This window comes from Notamacropus eugenii, chromosome 5 (genome assembly GCF_028372415.1).
Source record: "Notamacropus eugenii isolate mMacEug1 chromosome 5, mMacEug1.pri_v2, whole genome shotgun sequence".
Classification (NCBI taxonomy): Eukaryota; Metazoa; Chordata; class Mammalia; order Diprotodontia; family Macropodidae; genus Notamacropus; species Notamacropus eugenii.
In genome coordinates this window covers 342,178,483-342,190,719 of record NC_092876.1, presented here as the reverse complement: position 1 = coordinate 342,190,719, position 12,237 = coordinate 342,178,483, and positions in this window count along the sequence as shown.

Genomic DNA, 12,237 nt, shown 5'->3' with positions numbered 1-12,237 from the left:
TGAAAATAAATGTTAAAAGTTAAATAAAAAAAAAATAAAAAAAATTCCTAAACAAGAGATTATGAAATGCAAAATGGATCATTTTCATTACATTAAATTGAAAAGTTTTTGAACAAATGAAACCAATGCAACCAAGACTAGGGGGGAAGTTAGAAATTGGGAAAGGATTTTTACAACCAATGTCTCTGATAAAAGCCTCATTTCTAAAATTTATACAGAACTGAGTCAATTATACAATAAGACAAGTCATTCCCAACTGAAAAATGGGCAATGGGTATGAACAGACAGATTTCAGAGGAAGAAATTAAAGCTATCTATACTCGTATGAACAAAATTATCTAAATCATTATTGACTAGAGAGATACAAATCAAACACTTAGCAACTGTCAGATTGGCTAACATGAGAACAAAGTAATATTATAAATGCTAGAGAAGATATGGGGAAATTGGAACACTGATGCATTGTTAGAGGAGTTGTGAACTGATTCAGCCATTTTGGAGAGCAAAGTGGAGCTATGCCTGAAGGGATATAAAAATGTGCATATCCGTTGACCCTGCAATAACACTTCTAGGGCTGATTCCGAAAGAGATCAAACAAATGGGAAAAGAACCCACATGTACAAAAATGTTTATAATCAGTCTTTCTGTGGTGGGCAAGAACTGGAAATTGAGGGAATGTCCATCAACTGGGGAATGACTGAAAAGGTTGCAGTATATGAATGCAGTGGAATATTATTGTGCTATAAGAAATCATGAGCAAGCAGACTTCAGAAAAACCTGGAAAGACATACATGAACTGATGCTGAATGAAGTGAGCAGTACTAAGAGAATATTGTACACAATTACAGCCACATTGTTTGATGAATGACTTTGATAGATGATGGAAAATGCTATCCACATGCAGAGAAAGAAATTACAGAATCTGAGTGTAGAGCAAGCATGCTATTTATTCGATTTTTTGTTTTGTTTTGTTTTGTTTCTACTTTCTCATGGTTCATTCATTGGTTATAATTCTTCTTTGAAATACATTACAAACATGAAAATATATTTACTGTGAATGTATGTGTACAACATATATGAGACTGCCTATCATCTTGGGGAGGATAGAAGAGAAGGGGGTGAAAATTTGGAATTTAAAAGCTTCTGGAACTGAATGTTGTAAACTAGAAATAAATAAATTATTATTTTTTAATTGTGAGTCCAATATCATAGGCTACAAATAAAATCCTGAATCATCTTGGAGGACTCCAGATGCCAGATGAAATTTATACAAACTATGTAGAAAAACAGAATTGTCATTTTTTAAAAATTAAATGTTAAGTAGGATCATGTCATAGCAATGGAGGAAAAGAATTAAATTTTAAATCAAGACCCCTGCGTTGAATCCCAGTTCTGCCAATACCTACATACCTACGTGATGATGGGTAAGTTATTTTTATCTCTCTGGGACTTATATTACTTACCTGTCCAAATGAGGTTGAATTGCAAATATCCTTCCAACTAAATATGTGTTTAAAATTTTGTTTTGTCCAGCCCTGTAATTTCATTAGTGTGGGGAACTTCTACAGGACAGGTAGCTGGTTCAGAGGACATAACACAACTCCAGAAGTCAGGAGGGATTTCATGAGTTCACATCTGGCCTCAGATATTTATGAGCTGTTGGACCCTGAGGAAGTTAATTAATCTTGTTTTCCTCAGTTTCCTCATCTATTAAATGAACTGAAGAAGAAAATGACAAATCACTCCAGTATCTTCCAAGAAAAGCACCAATAGGGTCTTAAAGAATCCAACATGATTTAAAGTACAGAACAACCACAAAGAGAGATCTTCTAGGGAAGAAACCTCTACAAGAAATGCAGATCTGAATCTTAAAAAAGATTTGAGTGTTGCCTGGGTCAGTGAGGTTAAGTGAATTGTCTGAGGGTGAGGGGAATGGAAGGCTTCACACAGTCATTAAGCTTTGAGAAATAGGACTTCTGGTTTCCAATAAACAAAGGTTTCTGAAGATCACAGTTTGAACCAGGCATTGTGCTAAATGCTGAACTTGAACCCAGGTTTTCTAGATTCAAGGACCAGCTCTCTATCCTCTACACTGCACTATCTTTCCTAAATGTATGATCAGGTAGTTTATCTTTCATTTTCCATTTTCAAGCTTTGACAACTGTTTATTAAAGAAAAGTATATACAAATGTATATAACATTTATAGGAAAAGCATCTTTACTCTTCACTCTCATCTTTTCTACTCTTGTATCTTCTCCTACCTCTCCCACGATTTATATATATATACATATATATATAATATATATGTATATATATGAAATATACATATGTGTGTGTATGTTTCATTATTTTTTCCCATAAAGCCTCCCATCCACCCTGGCCCACTCACTTATTACTGTAGAGAACAACCCCTTCCCAAACTCCAAATCTAGAAATCATCCTTAATTCTTTATTTTTATCCACCTAATATAATCTGTTACTAAGGACTAATGATTTCGCCCTTAGAGCATCTCTCCAATGTTCTTCCCTTACCTCCCTCTCCTCTGACACTGCCCCCATTGTTGTTCATGCCCTTATCACCTCAAGCCTGAGCTGTTACAATAGTTTAATGGTGGGCCTGCCTCCCTTGAGTCACTCCCAATCCCTCCATCCTCCATTCTGTCACAAAAGTGATTGTCCTAAAGGCAAACCTCTCTTCCCTTTCAATAAACTTCTTAAGCTCACCATAGCCGTGAGGGTCAAATATAAAAGTCTCTGGCATTCAAAATTCTTCATAATCTACACCCCTCCCACCTTTCCAGCCTTCTTACACCTTATTTCCTTGCTTACCCCTACATACTCTTTGATATAGTGATACTGACCTCCTGACTGTTCCATCTATGCCAGAGTCTTTCTTTCTGGCTTTCCCTCTTGCCTGGATGCTCTCCCTCCTCATCTCTGACAATTTGCCTTCCTCTAAATCCCAATGAAAATTCTACCTTCCACAGAGAGCTATTCCCAATCCCGCATAATTTTAATGCTTTTCCTTTCCTTTTTCCCATTTTTCCTGTCAATAACTTATTTGTATATGTTTGTTTTTTGCCTCCCCTTTACACTGTGAACTCCTTGAGGGAAGGAACTATCTTTTGCTTTTTTGAATCCTCAGAGATTAGTAGAGCTGCTTGGCACATATTATGTACTTAATAAATACTGAGTAAATGATAATTGATGCTTTAGAAGAAGGGTCAGGGAGCACTTGTCCCAGGTCACAAAAGTAAGTTTCAGAAGAGGGATTTGAACCCAGGCCTTCAAACTTCTTTCCATTGTACCACATTGCCTCCAAATGAACCATTAGTATAATATGCAAAAAGAAATAATCATTTCCTCTTCACTCCCTTTAATTTGTACCTTTTATTTCTTGTTTTAATATTTGCGGAGGGCGGAGCCAAGATGGCAGAGTGAAAGCAACGACTCACCCAAGCTCCTGGACAAACTCCTCTGGATATCTCTGAAAGGAGAATCTGACCAGACTTTGGAGGTGTAGAATCCAGTGGGTGACAGACTTTGACAGATTCGGAGCCCAGGTTGGACTGGAAGGTGCACAGGAAGGATCTGTTCCGCGGGGGTAAGTCCCCAGCGCACAGCACAGCGCGGTCAGTGCAGCAGGGCGGAAGGGACCTGAGAAGCCCGAGAGTGGCAGGCTAAACCAGCGGAGCAGGAGACAAGCCAAACCGAGCCAGTGATAGCCACTGAGCGCCAGATATCAGCGCAGCAGCCCTTGAAACCTTCAGCCTGAAGACTAAACTTCGGTAAGTCACTTACTTGAAGTTCCAGGAGCCAGGATGGCGGAGTGATCAGTAAATGCTCTCTCCTCCCCCCTGATGACCGTGAAGGAACCATGAAAAACTTCCCCAGATAAATCCTGGATCAGCGGGAACAGCAGAAGGGGGCAAATAGTCTCATAACACCAGAGGCTAGAAAAATAGCAAAGGGGGATTCTTCCTACTGTGGCAGAGGCGATCTGGAAGGACAGACGACCCAGGGCAGAGAAAATTCACACTGAGACCCAGGCAAGCCTCAGCGCCAGGAGACGAGCCGCAGGAGGGGTGGGAACACGCATTAGCATCTAGGGGAAAAGGGAAGACAATAGCGAAGCAGGGATCACCATCCCCTGACCTTGCCTTTGCCTCAGGTCAGCTGAGGAGATCTCCTGTGACCAGACCTCCCCTCCCACACACCTAACAAGCTAACCCCAGGGTTGATCTGGGAAACAAAAAACAAAAGCCTGCTTTTAGCCTAGACACACATCAGCCCAACTTAAAGATCTGTACCTTCTGACTGAAAGAAGCAGAAGCTACAACATTCAGCCAACATCATGAATCAGAAAATGGAGACGAAAAGTGAAAAAACCATAGAATCTTTCTATGGGGATAAGGACCAAAACACAAACAGCAAAGAGGTCAGAGCTGAGACTGTACTTCCATCTGAAACCTCAGAAGGGACTATGAATTTCTCGCAAGCACAACTAGATCACCTGGAACATCTGAAGAAGGAAATAAAAGAAAAACTGGCCAATGATTTTAAAATTATAAAAAAAGAATTCACTGATGAGAACATCACTTTGAAAAGGAAAATTGAACAAATGGAAAAGGAAGTTCAAAAATTAACTGGAGAGAATAATTCCCTAAAAGGAAGAGTTAATCAAACGGAAAAGGAAACCCAAAACCTAATTGGGAAAATTGATCAGATGAAAAAGGAAACACAAAACCTAACTGGGAAAATTGGTCGAATGGAAAAAGAAGTACAAAAATTAAATGGAGAAAATAGCTCCTTAAAGGGAAAAATTGTTCAGATGGAAAAGGAGATGCAAAAGCTAAATGAAGAAAACAATACGATGAAGATTAGAATTGGGCAAGTAGAAACTAACGACTCAATGAGGCAACAAGAATCAGTCAAACAAAATCTAAAGAATGAAAAGATAGAAGAAAATGTAAAATATTTAATTGGAAAAACAACTGACCTGGAAAATAGATCCAGGAGAGAAAATTTAAGAATTATTGGCCTGCCAGAAACCCATGATGAAGAAAAGAGTCTGGACAATATCTTCCAGAAAATCATCAAGGAAAACTGCCGAGAAGTACTAGACTCAGAGGGCAAAATAGTCATCAAAAGAATCCACCATTTCCCCCCTGAAAGGGATCCCAAACTCAAAACCCCAAGAAATATCGTTGCCAAATTCCAGAGCTATCAAGTGAAGGAGAAAATGCTACAAGCAGCCAGAAAGAAACAATTCATATATCAAGGACGCACAGTCAGGATCACACAGGACCTTGCAGCTTCTACATTAAAAGATCGAAAGAATTGGAACCCAATATTCCATAAGGCAAAGGAGTTGGGACTTCAACCAAGGATCAACTACCCAGGAAAGTTCAGCATAACATTTCAGGCAAGGAGAAAGTCATTCAAAGAAATAAGGGATTTCCAGAGCTTCCTGACCAAAACACCAGAACTCAATAGACAATTTGATCTTCAAATGCAGGTCTCCAGAGAATCATAAAAAGGTAAACAGAGGGGAAAAAACAAAAACAAAAACTTGCTACTCAATTAGGGCAAACTGTTTGCCTCCCTATAAGGGAAGATGATACCTGTTAATCTTGAGAACTGTGTAGCTATTATGATAAAAGGGATATATGTAGAGGGAACGGGCATAAAGTAAATGATGTCATGTCAAAAATATGATTTAAGTATGAGAAGGGATTGTAATAGGAGGTGTGAAAAGGGGGAAGCAGAAAATGGCAAATTATATCACAGGAAGAAGTACAAAACTATAGTAGAGGGAAGGAGGGGAGGGAGATGAGCATTGTTTGAGAGGTACTCTCATCTGATTTGTTCAAAGGGGGGAACAATAATCTTAAGTAGATAATCCTAACTAGCTCTATAGGTAGTAGGAGGGGAAGGGGGAAGAAAGGGGAGGGTGGCTAAAAGGGAGGAAAGAAGCAATAAGAGTAAAGGGGAGTAAAAGGGAGGGGGGCTAAAAGAAGGAGGGGAAGGCTGCAGGAGGAGGGGGAGAAAAGTGAATACTATTGAGGAGGGGAAGGGAGACGGGAGAGCTAAAAGCACAAATGGTGGGAAAGAGGTTGGAGGGAAATACACAGATTGTAATCATAACTGTGAATGTGAATGGAATGAACTCTCCCATAAAACAGAGACGGATAGCAGAATGGATTAAAAGCCATAATCCAACAATATGCTGCTTACAAGAAACACATTTGAAACGGGGGGATACACATAGGATAAAGGTCAAAGGATGGAGCAGATTATATTGTGCTTCAGCTCATGTAAGAAAGGCAGGAGTAGCAATCCTAATCTCAGACAAAGCGAAAGCAGAAATAGATCTAATCAAAAGGGATAAGGATGGAAACTATATCCTGCTAAAAGGCACCATAGACAATGAAGCAATATCATGACTAAACATGTATGCTCCAAGTGGTATAGCATAAAAATCCTTAGAGGAGAGGTTGGGGGAGTTGAAGGAAGAAATTGATAGCAAAACTATACTAGTGGGGGACCCCAACCTCTCCCTCTCTGAACTAGATAAATCCAACCTCAAAATAAACAAGAAAGAGGTGAAGGAGGTAAATAAAACTCTGGATAAGGTAGATATGATAGATCTTTGGAGAAAATTAAATGGGAATAGAAAGGAATATACCTTTTTCTCAGTGGTACATGGAACATTTACAAAAATTGACCATGTACTAGGACATAAAAATCTCACAATCCAGTGCAGAAAGGTAGAGATAATCAATGCATCCTTTTCAGATCATAATGCATTAAAAATTACATGTAATAAAAGGCCATGGAAAGAGAAACCAAAAATCAATTGGAAACTAAATAATCTAATTCTAAAGAAGGGTTGGGTTAAAGAAGAAATCATAGAAACAATCAACAATTTCATTCAAGAGAATGACAATAGTGAGACAACATACCAAAACTTATGGGATACTGCAAAAGCAGTTATTAGGGGAAGTTTTATATCTTTGAGTGCTTACATAAATAAAAGAGAGAAAGAGGAGATCAATGACTTAGGCTTGCAGTTGAAAAAGCTAGAAAGAGAACAAATTGAAAATCCCCAAGTAAATACCAAATTAGAAATACTGAAAACCAAAGCAGAGATTAATAAAATTGAAATTAAGAAAACTATTGAATTAATAAATAAAACCAATAGTTGGTTTTATGAAAAAACTAATAAAATTGATAAACCTTTGGTCAATCTGATTTAAAAAAAGAAAGAAGAAAATCAAATTACTAATATTAAAAATGAAAGGGGTGAACTCACCTCCAATGAGGAGGAAATTAAAACAATAATTAGAAACTACTTTGCCCAACTTTATGCCCACAAATTCGATAATCTAAACGAGATGGATGAATATTTTAAAAAATACAAATTGCCCAGATTAACAGAAGAGGAAGTTGAATACTTAAACAACCCCATCTCAGAAAAAGAAATTGAACAAGCCATCAATGAACTCCCTAGGAAGAAATCTCCAGGGCCAGATGGATTCACAAGTGAATTCTATCAAACGTTTAAAGAACAGTTAATTCCAATACTACATAGACTATTTTTGAAAATTGGGGAAGAAGGAGTCCTCCCAAATTCTTTCTATGATACAAAGATGGTTTTGATACCCAAACCAGGAAGAGACAAAACAGAGAAAGAAAATTATAGACCAATTTCCCTAATGAATATAGATGCAAAAATTTTAAATAAGATTTTAGCAAAACGAATACAGCATCTTATCATGAGATTAATACATTATGATCAGGTAGGATTCATACCAGGACTACAGGGCTGGTTCAATATTAGGAAAACTATTAGCATTATCGATCACATCAACAAGAAAGCTAACAGAAACGACATGATTATCTCAATAGATGCAGAAAAAGCTTTTGACAAAATACAACACCCATTCCTACTAAAAACACTGGAGAACGTAGGAATAAAGGGAACTTTCCATAAAATAATAAGCAGTATCTATCTAAAACCTTCAGCAAGCATTATATGCAATGGGGTTAAGCTAGATGCATTCCCAATAAGATCAGGGGTGAAACAAGGTTGTCCATTATCACCACTATTATTCAATATGGTACTAGAAATGTTAGCTGTAGCAATTAGACAAGATAAAGATATTCAAGGAATAAGAATAGCCAAAGAAGAAACTAAGTTATCACTCTTTGCAGATGATATGATGATTTACCTAGAGAATCCCAGAGATTCAAGTAAAAAATTACTTGAATTAATAAACAACTTTGGCAAAGTTGCAGGTTACAAAATAAACCCACACAAATCTTCTGCATTCCTATATATTAGCAACAAAGTCCAACAGCAAGAGATAGAAAGAGAAATCCCATTTAAAGCTAGGGTAGACAGTATAAAATACTTAGGAGTCTACCTGCCAAAACAAACCCAAGGATTATATGAACACAATTACAAGACACTTTTTGCACAAACAAAGTCAGATTTAAGTAAGTGGAAAAACATTAGTTGCTCATGGGTAGGGCATGCTAATATAATAAAAATGACAATTCTACCTAAATTAATATACTTATTTAGTGCCATACCAATTAAACTATCAGACAATTACTTTCTAGAGCTGGATAAAATAATATCAAAATTCATTTGGAAAAACAAAAGGTGCAGAATATCAAAGGGACTAATGAAAAGAAATGCTTGGGAAGGTGGCCTAGCGCTACCAGACCTCAAACTGTACTATAAAGCAGCAATTATCAAAACCACTTGGTATTGGCTAAGAAACAGAGAGGTAGACAAGTGGAATAGACTTGGCACTCAAGATGCAGTAGGCAAGGAATACAGCAACCTTCTGTTTGATAAACCCAAGGACCCCAGCTTCTGGGATAAGAACTCATTGTTTGACAAAAATTGCTGGGAAAAATGGATAACAGTGTGGTGGAAATTAGGCATAGACCCATACCTGACACCGTACACAAGAATAAAGTCCAAATGGGTACATGATTTAGGTATAAAGAATGATACCATGAATAAACTGGAGAAGCAAGGAATAGTGTATTTATCAGATCTATGGAGAAGGGAAGAATTCTTTACTAAAGGAGAGATAGAAAGCAATATGAAATGCAAAATGGATAACTTCGATTACATTAAACTGAGAAGTTTTTGCACAACCAAACCCAATGCAACCAAAATCCGGAGGGATGTAGTAAATTGGGAAAGAATTTTTACAGCTAAGCTTGGGGATAAAGGCCTCATTTCTAGAATATATAGAGAACTGACTCAAATGTATAATCATACAAGTCATTCCCCAATTGATAAATGGTCAAAGGATATGAACAGGCAATTTTCAGAGGAAGAAATTAAAGATATCTATAATCATATGAAAAAATGCTCTAAATCACTATTGATTAGAGAGATGCAAATCAAAACAACTCTGAGGTACCACATCACACCTATAAGATTGGCAAACATGACAGAATAAGAAAATGATAAATGCTGGAGAGGATGTGGGAGAGTTGGAACACTAATTCATTATTGGTGGAGCTGCGAGCGCATCCAACCATTCTGGAGAGCAATTTGGAACTATGCCCAAAGGGCTACAAAAATGTGCATACCCTTTGACCCAGCAATATCGCTACTAGGACTATATCCCCAAGAGATCATAAAAATGGGAAAGGGTCCCACATGTACAAAAATATTTATAGCAGCACTCTATGTAGTTGCCAAAAACTGGAAGTCAAGGGGATGTCCATCAATTGAGGAATGGCTGAATAAATTATGGTATATGAATGTAATGGAGTACTATTGTGCCATAAGAAATGATGAACAAGAAGACTTCAGAGAGGCCTGGAAGGACTTATATGACCTGATGCTGAGTGAAAGGAGCAGAACCAGGAGAACTTTGTGCACAGCAATGACCACAGCGTGCGAGAGTTTTTTCTGGTGGACTTGGAATTTTGTAAGAACGCAAAAACTTCTTATAAGAAAAAAAAAATCCCAAAGGTGGTTCTCAAGGCAAAATGCCTTCCACACTCAGAGAAAGAAATATGGAAGTCACTCACAAAATGTAGCAGATCATGTTTGTGTATGTGTATGTGTTTGTGTATCATGTTCTGATTTGTTATACGATTTCTTTCATTTATATTAGTCTGACTACATAGCATGACTATAGTGAAAATATACTCAATAGGAAAGTATATGTAGAATCTATACAGAATTGCATGCAGTCGTGGGGAGGGAGGGGGGTAGTGGGAGGTAGATTTGGGGGGGATAAAATCTCAATTGTATGGCAGTGATTGTTAAACATTAAAAAATAATAAAAATAAAAATAAATAAAAAATAAAAAAAATATTTGTGGTCAGACTTCCATTATGACATCAAGTAATAGGGTATGAAAGACATACCCTTGTTTTACCTTTTATTCAGTGTGAAAACTTTCAGAGTTACTTTACATATATGTGTGTGGTGTGTGTGTGTGTGTGTGTATGCATTAGTGTAGAAAGGAAGAAGGGAGTGGACTTTGCAATTTCTCTTGAGTAGGATGTGTGGAAAGAATATACACATGATGAATGAGTGGAGAGTGGGTTTCAGGTGAAACTCACTGACAAAGAAAAGTTGAATATAGAAATGGAAATATATACAATTCAATAAAGAGATAAGTAGGGGGGTGGAGCAAAGATGACAGAGTGAGAGCAAGGACTCACCTAAGCTCTTAGACAAATAATACGGCAGCTGGGATCACCATCCCCTGAGCTTGCCTTTACCTCAGCTCAGCTGAAGAGATCTCCCATGACCAGAACATCCCTCCCCTACACTTAACAAGCTAACCTCAGGGTTGATCATGGAAACACAAAACGAAAATATAAAAAGACACCTGCTCTTAGCCTTTTCACATCAGTCAGCTCAACATGAAGTTCTTCAGCTTCTAACTAAAAGAACCAGAAGCCGCAACACACAATCACCATCGTGAGCAAGAAAAAGCAAAATAAGAGTGAAAAAACCATAGAACCTTTCTGTGGGGACAAAGACCAAAACACAAATACCAAAGAGATCATCAGTAAGAATGTACTTTCATCTGAAACTTAAGAAAGGACTATGAACTGCTCACATGCACAAATAGCTCTCCTGGAACAGCTGATGAGGAAAAATAGAAGAAAAAGGCCAACGATTTTAAAAGTATGAAAAAAGAATTCACTGATGAGAACACCACTTTAAAACAGAAAATTGAACAAATAGAAAAGGAAGCACAAAACCTAACTTGGAAAATTGGACAAATGGAAAAGGAAGTACAAAAATTAACTGAAGAAAATAACTTCTTAAAAGGAACAATTGGACAGATGGAAAAGGAGAAGCAAAAGTTAACTAAAGAAAACAATGATAAAAATTAGAATTGGGCAAGTAGAAACTAATGACTCTATGAGACAGCAAGAATCAGTCAAACAAAATCTAAAGAATGAAAAGATAGAAGAAAATGTAAAATATCTAATTGGAAAAAAACAATTGACCTGGAAAACAGATCCAGGAGAGAAGATTTAAGAATTATTGACCTGCCAGAAAGCCACGATGAAAAAAAGAGTCTGTACATTATCTTCCAGGCGATCATCAAGGAAAACTGCCCAGAAGTGTTATATCTAGAGGACAAAATACTCATCGAAAGAATCTACTGCTCACTTCCCAAAAGAATCCCAAATTTAGAACCCCAAGAAATATAGTTGCCAAATTGCGGAACTATCAAGTTAAGGAGAAAACACTGCAAGCAATCTGAAAGAAATCATTCAAATATCAAGGAGCTACAGTCAGGAACACACAAGACCTTGCAGCTTCTACATTAAGATTGCAGAAATTGGGATCTGATATTCTATAAGGCAAAGGAGCTGGGACTATAACCAGTGATCAACTACACAGCAAATTTCAGCATAACATTTCAGGCAAGGAAATGTTCATTCAACCAAGTAAGGGAATTCCAGACCTTCCTGACAAAACACCAGAACTTAAAAGAAAATTTGATCTTCAAACACAGGTCACAAGAGAGGCATATAAAGGTAAACAGGGGAAAAAACCCCCCAAAAGACTCTTTACTCAATTTGGTCAAATAGTTTACCTCACTCTAAGGGAAGATGATACCTGTTAATCTTGAGAATTGCACATCTATTATGAAATATAAAAAGGATATACATAGAAGGAATGGATATAAAGCAAATGATGTGATGATAAAAATAAGATTTAAGCA